The sequence below is a fragment of the Lolium rigidum genome, chromosome 5, assembly GCF_022539505.1.
Source record: "Lolium rigidum isolate FL_2022 chromosome 5, APGP_CSIRO_Lrig_0.1, whole genome shotgun sequence".
Classification (NCBI taxonomy): Eukaryota; Viridiplantae; Streptophyta; class Magnoliopsida; order Poales; family Poaceae; genus Lolium; species Lolium rigidum.
The window spans coordinates 100,843,868-100,854,197 of NC_061512.1; positions in this window are offsets into that span (position 1 = coordinate 100,843,868).

Genomic DNA, 10,330 nt, shown 5'->3' on the forward strand with positions numbered 1-10,330 from the left:
AGATGCTCCGGCCAAGTAGATGCTTTTAACTCCAAGAGGGAGTACTTATGCTCGATAGTGGGTTCATGCCTGCATTGACACCAGGACGATGTGAGAAAGTTCTAAGGTTGTGTTGTCTTGTTGCCACTAGGGATAAAACATTGATGCTATGTCTAAGGATGTAGTTGTTGATTACATTACGCACCATACTTAATGCAATTGTCCGTTGCTTTGCAACTTAATACTGGAGGGGTTCGGATGATAACTTTGAAGGTGGACTTTTTAGGCATAGATGCGGTTGGATGGCGGTCTATGTACTTTATCGTAATGCCCAATTAAATCTCACTATACTCATCATGATATGTATGTGCATTGTCATGCTCTCTTTATTTGTCAATTGCCCAAGCTGTAATTTGTTCACCCAACATGCTTGTTCGTCTTATGGGAGAGACACCTCTAGTGAGCTGTGGACCCCGGTCCAATTCTCTTTCTTGAAATACAATCTACTTGCAATACTTGTTTTTCTTGTTTTCTCTGCAAACAATCATCTTCCACACAATACGGTTAATCCTTTGTTACAGCAAGCCGGTGAGATTGACAACCTCACTTTGTTTCGTTGGGGCAAAGTACTTTGGTTGTGTTGTGCGGGTTCCACGTTGGCGCCGGAATCTACGGTGTTGCGCCGCACTACATCCCGCCGCCATCAACCTTCAACGTGCTTCTTGGCTCCTCCTGGTTCGATAAACCTTGGTTTCTTTCGAGGGAAAACTTGCTCGCTGTGCGCATCATACCTTCCTCTTGGGGTTGCCCAACGAACGTGTGAAATACACGCCATCAAGCTCTTTTCACGGCGCCGTTGCCGGGAGATCAAGACACGTCTGCAAGGGAGTCTCCACTTCTCAATCTCTTTACTTTGTTTTTGTCTTGCTTTATTTTATTTACTACTTTGTTTGCTGCATTATATCAAAACACAAAAAAATTAGTTGCTAGTTTTACTTTATTTACTTGTCTTGCACTCTATATCAAAAACACAAAAAAATTAGTTTACTTGCATTTACTTTATCTAGTTCACTTTATTTACTATCGCTAAAATGAGTAATCCTGAAGTTGAAGTTCGTTCATTTAAGCAACAAGGGGGAGAATGTTTAAAAGATGCTTGGTATAGAATTAGTGATGCCCATAATAGGTGCACTAAGAAATACTCCACCACTATCCTACTCGGGAATTTTTATGTTGGTATCTCTAGCTGGAATAGATATGTTCTTGATTGTCTCTCGGGAGGTAACTTCCTAGGTGCTCCCGCTTTAGAAACTAGCTGCGTTATTGAGAGTTTATTTGGAACACCACCTGTTAATGAAACTAAAAGTGAAACCTCCCTTGAGGATGTTATGAAAAAATTGGAAACCATAGAGAAAAATTGTAGCGTTGAAACCAAATTGGAAATATTACTTGATAATACTGATAAACTTGATAAAATCCTAGGAGGAATTAATGAAAGAATTGCTACTCTAGAAACTTGTGCTATCCATGATAATCAAACCCATAGAATTGGTAAACTTGAAGAAGCTATGAGAAAATTGGGTTCAACTTTTTCTTCTCTTAAATTTAATGAGAAAGCTTATGTGGGTAAGGAGCAAAAATTCATGTATGTCTCTAAGGTGCCTAAACCAAAGAATTACTATAGGCCTAAAATTGATAAAACTCCCAACACCGCTGGTAATGATGTTGATGCTTCATCTCTCAATGTTACTTGATACACACTTTCGCGCCTAGGCTGAAAGGCGTTAAAAAAGCGCTTATGGGAGACAACCCATGTTTTTACCTACAGTACTTTGTTTTTATTTTGTGTCTTGGAAGTTGTTTACTACTGTAGCAACCTCTCCTTATCTTAGTTTTGAGTTTTGTTGTGCCAAGTTAAGCCGTTGATAGAAAAGTAAGTACTAGATTTGGATTACTGCGCAGTTCCAGATTTCTTTGCTGTCACGAATCTGAGCCCACTGCCCTGCAGGAAGCTCAGAAAATTATGCCAATTTACGTGCATGATCCTCAGATATGTACGCAACTTTCATTCAATTTGAGCATTTTCATTTGAGCAAGTCTGGTACCATTTTAAAATTCGTCAATACGAACTGTTCTGTTTTGACAGATTCTGCCTTTTATTTCGCATTGCCTCTTTCGCTATGTTGGATGAATTTCTTTGATCCACTAATGTCCAGTAGCATTATGCAATGTCCAGAAGTGTTAAGAATGATTGTGTCACCTCTGAATATGTCAATTTATATTGTGCACTAACCCTCTAATGAGTTGTCGAGTTTGGTGTGGAGGAAGTTTTCAAGGATCAAGAGAGGAGTATGATGCAACATGATCAAGGAGAGTGAAAGCTCTAAGCTTGGGGATGCACCCGGTGGTTCACCCCTGCATATATCAAGAAGACTCAAGCGTCTAAGCTTGGGGATGCCCAAGGCATCCCCTTCTTCATCAACAAACTATCGGGTTCCTCCCTGAAACTATATTTTTATTCGGCCACATCTTATGTGCTTTTTCTTGGAGCGTCGGTTTGTTTTTGTTTTTGTTTTGTTTGAATAAAATGGATCCTAGCATTCACTTCATGGGAGAGATACACGCTCCGCTGTAGCATATGGACAAATATGTCCTTGGTTTCTACTCATAGTATTCATGGCGAAGTTTCTCCTTCGTTAAATTGTTATATGGTTGGAATTGGAAAATGATACATGTAGTAATTGCTATAAATGTCTTGGGTAATGTGATACTTGGCAATTGTTGTGCTCATGTTTAAGCTCTTGCATCATATGCTTTTCATCCATTAATGAAGAAATACATAGAGCATGCTAAAATTTGGTTTGCATATTTGGTTTCTCTAAGGTCTAGATAATTTCTAGTTTTGAGTTTGAACAACAAGGAAGACGGTGTAGAGTCTTATAATGCTTTCAATATGTCTTTTATGTGAGTTTTGCTGCACCAGGTTCATCCTTGTGTTTGTTTCAAATAAGCCTTGCTAGCCTAAACCTTGTATCGAGAGGGAATACTTCTCATGCATCCAAAATACTTGAGCCAACCACTATGCCATTTGTGTCCACCATACCTACCTATACTACATGGTATTTTCCCGCCATTCCAAAGTAAATTGCTTGAGTGCTACCTTTAAAATTCCATCATTCACCTTTGCAATATATAGCTCATGGGACAAATAGCTTAAAAACTATTGTGGTATTGAATATGTAATTATGCACTTTATCTCTTATTAAGTTGCTTGTTGTGCGATAACCATGTTTGCTGGGGAACGCCATCAACTCATTGTTGAATTTCATGTGAGTTGCTATGCATGTTCGTCTTGTACGAAGTAAGGGCGATCTACACTGAGTTGAATGGTTTGAGCATGCATATTGTGAGAGAAGAACATTGGGCCGCTAACTAAAGCCATGATTCATGGTGGAAGTTTCAGTTTTGGACAAATATCCTCAAATCTCTAATGAGAAAAGAATTAATTGTTGTCAAATGCTTAAAGCATTAAAAGAGGAGTCCATTATCCGTTGTCTATGTTGTCCCGGTATGGATGTCTAAGTTGAGAATAATCAAAAGCGAGAAATCCAAATGCGAGCTTTCTCCTTAGACCTTTGTACAGGCGGCATAGAGGTACCCCTTTGTGAAACTTGGCTAAAGCATATGTATTGCGGTGATAATCCAGGTAGTCCAAGCTAATTAGGACAAGGTGCGAGCACTATTAGTACACTATGCATGAGGCTTGCAACTTATAAGATATAATTTACATGATGCATATGCTTTATTACTACCGTTGACAAAATTGTTTCATGTTTTCAAAATCAAAGCTCTAGCACAAATATAGCAATCGATGCTTTTCCTCTATGAGGACCATTCTTTTACTTTCAATGTTGAGTCAGTTCACCTATTTCTCTCCACCTCAAGAAGCAAACACTTGTGTGAACTGTGCATTGATTCCTACATACTTGCTTATTGCACTTGTTATATTACTCTATGTTGACAATATCCATGAGATATACATGTTACAAGTTGAAAGCAACCGCTGAAACTTAATCTTCTTTTGTGTTGCTTCAATACCTTTACTTTGAATTATTGCTTTAGGAGTTAACTCTTATGCAAGACTTATTGATGCTTGTCTTGAAGTACTATTCATGAAAAGTCTTTGCTTTATGATTCACTTGTTTACTCATGTCATCACCATTGTTTTGATCGCTGCATTCTCTACATATGCTTTACAAATAGTATGATCAAGTTTATGATGGCATGTCACTCCGGAAATTATCTTTGTTATCGTTTTACCTGCTCGGGACGAGCGAGAACTAAGCTTGGGGATGCTGATACGTCTCCAACGTATCGATAATTTCTTGTGTTCCATGCCACATTATTGATGTTATCTACATGTTTTATGCACACTTTATATCATATTCGTGCATTTTACGGAACTAACCTATTAACAAGATGCCGAAGTGCCGATTCTTTGTTTTACGCTGTTTTTGGTTTCGAAATCCTAGTAAAGAAATATTCTCGGAATTGGACGAAATAAAAGCCCGGAGGCCTATTTTCTCACGAAGCTTCCGGAAGACCGAAGACGAAAGGAAGTGGGGCCACGGGGAGCCAAACCCTAGGGCGGCGCCCCCCCCCCCTTGGCCGCGCCCCCCCGTCATCTGGGGCCCCTGTGCCCCCCCTCGACTTGCCCTTCCCCCTACTTAAAGCCCCCGTGACGAAACCCCCCGTACCGAGAGCCCCGATACGGAAAACATTGCGAGACGCCGTCGCCGCCGATCCCATCTCGGGGGATCCTGGAGATCGCCTCCGGCACCCTGCCGGAGAGGGGAATCATCTCCCGGAGGACTCTACACCGCCATGGTCGCCTCCGGAGTGATGAGTGAGTAGTCTACCCCTGGACTATGGGTCCATAGCGGTAGCTAGATGGTTGTCTTCTCCCCATTGTGCTATCATTGTCGGATCTTGTGAGCTGCCTATCATGATCAAGATCATCTATATGTAATTCTATATGTTGCGTTTGTTGGGATCCGATGAATAGAGAATACTTGTTATGTTGATTATCAAAGTTATGCTTATGTGTTGTTTATGATCTTGCATGCTCTCCGTTATTAGTAGATGCTCCGGCCAAGTAGATGCTTTTAACTCCAAGAGGGAGTACTTATGCTCGATAGTGGGTTCATGCCGCATTGACACTGGGACGATGTGAGAAAGTTCTAAGGTTGTGTTGTCTTGTTGCCACTAGGGATAAAACATTGATGCTATGTCTAAGGATGTAGTTGTTGATTACATTACGCACCATACTTAATGCAATTGTCATGTTGCTTTGCAACTTAATACTTGGAGGGGTTCGGATGATAACTCTGAAGGTGGACTTTTTAGGCATAGATGCGAGTTGGATGGCGGTCTATGTACTTTGTCGTAATGCCCAATTAAATCTCACTATACTCATCATGATATGTATGTGCATTGTCATGCTCTCTTTATTTGTCAATTGCCCAAGCTGTAATTTGTTCACCCAACATGATGTTCGTCTTATGGGAGAGACACCTCTAGTGAGCTGTGGACCCCGGTCCAATTCTCTTTACTTGAAATACAATCTACTGCAATACTTGTTTTTACTTGTTTTCTCTGCAAACAATCATCTTCCACACAATACGGTTAATCCTTTGTTACGGCAAGCCGGTGAGATTGACAACCTCAACTGTTTCGTTGGGGCAAAGTACTTTGGTTGTGTTGTGCAGGTTCCACGTTGGCGCGGAATCTGCGGTGTTGCGCCGCACTACATCCCGCCGCCATCAACCTTCAACGTGCTTCTTGGCTCCTCCTGGTTCGATAAACCTTGGTTTCTTTCTGAGGGAAAACTTGCTGCTGTGCGCATCATACCTTCCTCTTGGGGTTGCCCAACGAACGTGTGAAATACACGCCATCAATCACCGACACCATCGACTCCGTCATCGCCAAACTCGGGGAACTCGATTCTTTTCATGTCCTTCGAGTTCACTCCACACACCGACGCGTCGCGATCGGCCTTCTCAGGTCTGCGCTGTGGGATGGACATGACGTTCGGGAGCGTCCACTTTCGTATCGACTCCGGGGGCGTTCTTCATCTCCCGGGCCCAATCGCTCCTGACGCAGCAAGGACTGGGACTTCATCGACAGCTACATCCATCGCTTCATCACCAACCACAATGGATCTATCGGTTGCGCCATCAGCGTCGACTCCGACGTCTTCATCGTCATCGTCATTGCATCGCACCATGTCCACCATGTCCGTCGGATCTGATGACTCCGGGTCGTCGGACTTGACGTCGTACTACTGCCTCAACTGTGACACCATGAACGGACTTGGTTTGGACGCTTCACCGTTCGTTTCCAGCGCCAAGTACTCCTCCGACGAAGAAAGTATCGACTACATCGCCCCTACAGCTGCAGCACAAGCGGCTCATCCTCAAATCTGCGATATTCTCAACCCCCAGACAGGAGTCTAGATCTCCGGGGGAGAGTGCACCCCGCGTGTCAATCGCAATGGGCGACGAGATCCCGAAGCTAGTGCCAGCAATGCTGACAGCACACATACTGTCACGAGGGAAGAGTGGGAAGCTGCTCACAACGCCGTAGTCACCAACACTCGACTCCCCATCGGAGTGTCGGAAGGCACCATCAACGCATATCATGTTATCCTGGAGAAAAATCGAGCTCAGTTAGTGGATGAGGAAGCCGACCTTGATCGACGCCGACAGGCAGCCGACCTGTTGAGCGAACGAAGGAGGGGGTTATCCTCTCTTGGGAGCGCTTCCAGAAGCAATCAAGGACCTGGGAGGTACCGTCCACGCATCCCCAGCCTCTCGGAAGCTCGGGCCAGGGAAATCACATCGAACCTCTCCAGCTCTTTCATGACGATGGACACGGCGCGCATGCTCAGACCTAAAACTGTTGTGGGTATACTTTATGGATATATCAACGACGTGGTCTAGATCCGGCAAGCCCGGGTGGCCCACAGATGGTGATGGTGGCATATGGCCCATCGGGCGGCCCAGTTGCTGTTGATAGAAGATGGATGAAGTCCAGCCAAGGATCAGGAGCCGGATCTTAACCGACCTGTGCAGGTAGTCGGATCCGTGAAGGCCCATGAAGTATCCGGATCCAATACGGCGTATAAGGAAAGGTGGATCCTTGACGTGCACGGCAATGTAATATTCCGTAGTTAGGCATCTTGTATTCCGGCTAGGACTCTCCTTGTAAACCCTAGATCCGGGCGCCTTTATAAGCCGTATCCTGGGAGCCCTAGAGGCACAACCACAACTTATTGTAACAACACGAAAGCACCCAGATAATTCCAGACAAGCAGCAGTAGGCCCTATCATCGTGTAGGTTGTTGGAGATATGCCCAAGAGGCAATAATAAAGTGGTTATTATATATCTTTATGTTTATGATAAATGTTTGCATACCATGCTATAATTGTATTAACCGAAACATTGATACATGTGTGTTATGTAAACAACAAGGAGTCCCTAGTAAGCCTCTTGTATAACTAGCTTGTTGATTAATAGATGATCATGGTTTCGTGATCATGAACATTGGATGTTATTAATAACAAGGTTATGTCATTAATGAATGATGTAATGAACATACACCCAATTAAGCGTAGCATATGATCACGTCATTAAGTTCAATTTGCTATAAGCTTCCGATACATAGTTACCTAGTCCTTCGACCATGAGATCATGTAAATCACTTATACCGGAAGGGTACTTTGATTACATCAAACGCCACTGCGTAAATGGGTGGTTATAAAGGTGGGATTAAGTATTCGAAAAGTATGAGTTGAGACATATGGATCAAGAGTGGGATATTGTCCATCCCGATGACGGATAGATATACTTGATGCGTGCAGTTAACACACGTACGTTGGGAACCCCAAGAGGAAGGTGTGATGCGTACAGTAGCAAGTTTTCCCTCAGTAAGAAACCAAGGTTATCGAACCAGTAGGAGTCAAGGAACACGTGAAGGTTGTTGGTGACGGAGTGTAGTGCGGCGCAACACCAGGGATTTCGGCGCCAACGTGGAACCTGCACAACACAATCAAAGTACTTTGCCCCAACGTAACAGTAAGGTTGTCAATCTCACCGGCTTGCTGAAAACAAAGGATTAACCGTATAGTGTGAAAGATGATGTTTGTTTGCGAAGAACAGTAAAGAACAAGTATTGCAGTAGATTGTATTTCAGATGTAAAGAATGGACCGGGGTCCACTGTTCACTAGTGATGTCTCTCCCATAAGATAAATAGCATGTTGGGTGAACAAATTACAGTTGGGCAATTGACAAATAAAGAGGGCATAACAATGCACATACATGTCACGATGAATACTATGAGATTTAATCAGGGCATTACGACAAAGTACATAGACCGCTATCCAGCATGCATCTATGCCTAAAAAGTCCACTTTCGAGTTATCATCCGAACCCCTTCCGAGTATTAAGTTGCAAACAACGAGACAATTGCATTAAGTATGGTGCGTAATGTAATCAACACGGATATCCTTAGACAAAGCATCGATGTTTTATCCCTAGTGGCAACAAGCACATCCACAACCTTAGAACTTTCCGTCACTTGTCCCGGATTCAATGGAGGCATGAACCCACTATCGAGCATAAATACTCCCTCTTGGAGTTACAAGTATCAACTTGGCCGAGCCTCTACTAGCAACGGAGAGCATGCAAGAACATAAACAACATATATGATAGATTGATAATCAACTTGACATAGTATTCCATATTCATCGGATCCCAACAAACACAACATGTAGTATTACAAATAGACGATCTTGATCATGATAGGCAGCTCACAAGATCTAACATGATAGCACAATGAGGAGAAGACAACCATCTAGCTACTGCTATGGACCCATAGTCCAGGGGTGAACTACTCACACATCAATCCGGAGGCGATCATGGCGATGAAGAGTCCTCCGGGAGATGAATCCCCTCTCCGGCAGGGTGCCGGAGGCGATCTCCTGAATCCCCCGAGATGGGATTGGCGGCGGCTACGTCTCTGGAAGGTTTTCCGTATCGTGGCTCTCGGTACATGGGGTTTCGCGACGAAGACTTTAAGTAGGCGGAAGGGTAGGGTTGGAGGCGGCACGAGGGACCCACACCATAGGGCGGCGCGGGCCCCTCCCTGGCCGCGCCGGCCTATGAGTACGGGCCCTCGTGGCCCCACTTCGTATCCCCTTCGGTCTTCTGGAAGCTTCGTGGAAATATAAGACCCTGGGCGTTGATTTTGTCCAATTCCGAGAATATTTCCTTTGTAGGATTTACGAAACCAAAAACAGCGAGAAAACAACAGATCGGCTCTTCGAGCATCTCGTCAATAGGTTAGTGCCGGAAAATGCATAATAATGACATAAAGTATGTATAAAACATGTGAGTATCATCATAAAAGTAGCATGGAACATAAGAAATTATAGATACGTTTGAGACGTATCAAGCATCCCCAAGCTTAGTTCCTACTCGCCCTCGAGTAGGTAAACGATAACAAGGATAATTTCCGAAGTGACATGCTATCATAATCTTGATCAATACTATTGTAAAGCATATGAGATGAATGCAGCGATTCGAAGCAATGGTAAAGACAATGGTTAAACAACCGAACCATATAGCAAAGACTTTTCATGAATAGTACTTTCAAGACAAGCATCAATAAGACTTGCATAAGAGTTAACTCATAAAGCAATAAATTCTTAGTAGAAAGCTTTGAAGCAACACAAAGGAAGATATAAGTTTCAGCGGTTGCTTTCAACTTCAACATGTATATCTCATGGATAATTGTCAACATAAAGCAATATAACAAGTGCAATAGGTAAACATGTAAGAATCAATGCACACAGTTGACACAAGTGTTTGCTTCTAAGATAGAAAGAAGTAGGTAAACTGACTCAACATAAAGTAAAAGAATGGCCCTTCGCAGAGGGAAGCATGGATTACTATTTTTGTGCTAGAGCTTTTATTTTGAAAACATAGAAACAATTTTGTCAATGGTAGTAATAATTCATATGTGTTATGTATAAGACATCTTATAAGTTGCAAGCCTCATGCATAGAATACTAATAGTGCTCGCACCTTGTCCTAATTAGCTTGGATTAACATGGATTATCATTGCATAACATATGTTTCAACCAAGTGTCACAAAGGGGTACCTCTATGCCGCCTGTACAGAGGTCTAAGGAGAAAGTTCGCATTGGATTTCTCGTTTTTGATTATTCTCAACTTAGACATCCATACCGGGACAACATAGACAGCATATAATGGACTCCTATTTTAATG